The sequence below is a fragment of the Mus caroli genome, chromosome 16, assembly GCF_900094665.2.
Source record: "Mus caroli chromosome 16, CAROLI_EIJ_v1.1, whole genome shotgun sequence".
Taxonomy (NCBI): domain Eukaryota; kingdom Metazoa; phylum Chordata; class Mammalia; order Rodentia; family Muridae; genus Mus; species Mus caroli.
The window spans coordinates 27,028,190-27,030,002 of NC_034585.1; positions in this window are offsets into that span (position 1 = coordinate 27,028,190).

Below are 1,813 nucleotides of genomic sequence, written 5' to 3' on the forward strand. Positions count from 1 at the left end.
GGGCAGATCCTGCCTTTCTCCTCTTATATGACTTCAGCTTCCCTAGTCTGAAAGGAACCGTCACATCTAGAATCCTGTCCAGTTCTGACATGTAGGTATTTCTTTAACTAGACACTCAAAGTCATCGCCTTGTCATTGAATAGCACAGTCGCCATCACCCCTGACCCCGAGGGACAGCTGGTAGACTCTGTGGTCTCATCAATGACTGCACAGAAGACTCTCCTAAAGGACCTTTAAAATAAACCCTGCTGCTCAGCCCACCACCACACGCACACGCATGTGCTCATGAACACACACACATACACACAGCACACATATATGCACATGGGTTCTGCTTTAACTAGCATCAGTATTTTTCAGGTGAATGTACAGCCAGGGTTAAGCATTGATATGACCGAGGAAACTACTCTGATCTCATCCACCCAGTCCTGCTTTTTAAATGTAGTCACTGTGCCTAGAGTGTCTTGTTATATTAATGCCTCCAGATTCAATGTCAAAACAGAGGGGATTTTTTTTTTGTGTACTTTGCCTAACTAAATTATGGCATCTCACCAATGTTTCACATTACAGCCAGTGTAGTTGCATGTTTTTGTGTGTGCTGTTGCTGCTGTCATTAGTGATAATGGATATTAATTTGGTCCTCAGGACAGAGGTGAATGAATTCTATAACTAAGAGGTTCAGTGGGTACTTGGTAGCACACACCTTTAATCCCAGCACTCGGGAGGCAGAGGCAGGCGGACCTCTGATTTTGAGGCCAGCTTGGTCTACAAGGTAAGTTCCAGGACAGCCAGGGCCATACAGACAAACTCTTTGTCTTGAAAAAGAAAAAGAAAATCCAAAAGTCTCTAGAACAATCTTATCCAATAATTGATCAACAGCTGTGAAGAAATAATACAATATATTGATCTAACCCAGAGACAGTACACTCTTTGAATAACTTGGGTTAGAACTAGCCTATGAGACTAGCCTGAGCTGGAAGCAATTATAAGCATGAGAGCCTGAAGGAGAGGTCAGCTGGGAGCTACAGGTCTCCCGGAAGATCCTGGCTCACTTACACACTATCAGCCCTTCTTGGCATCTGTTCTATTGCTGAGATAATTATTGATCAAAAGCAACTTAGGGAGAAAGGTTTATTTCATTTTACAGCTTGCAGACCCACAGGAAGAAACCTAAGGCAGCCACTCAAGGCAGGAACCTGGAGGGAGAACTGAAGCAGAGCCTATGGAGGGGTGCTGCTAACTGCCTTACTCCCCATGGCTAGCTTAGCCTGCTTTCTTATACCACCCAGGACCACCAGCCCAGGGATGGCACCACTGACAATGGATGAGCCCCTCCCTCACCATTTATTAGTCAAGAAAATGTCCCCATAGATTTGCCTTCAGGTCAGTCTGGTGAAGGTGATCCCTCAATTAAGGTTCTATTTCCACAGATAACTCTAGGTAGTGTCGAGTTGACCAAACTAACCATCACAGAGCCAATTAAAGGGAGGAAGGTAGATTTCCAGGACATGTATCTAAATGTGACAAAATCACATAAATTCTGTCTGGGAGATTCCATAGGCTTTCTGCTTGCTTGCTTACTTGCTGCTTGCTTGCTTGCTTTTCAAGATAGCGTTTCTCAGGGTAGCCCTGGATATCCTGAAACTCACTTAGTAGACCAGGCTGGGCTTGAACTCAGATATCCACCTACCTCTACCTCCAAGTGCTAGGATTAAAGGAGTACACCACCACAAACACTTACCAAAAAAAAAAAAAAAAAAAAAAAACATGGACTTTTCTTTTTTAATGAGACTACTGATTCTTGGTCTATGGA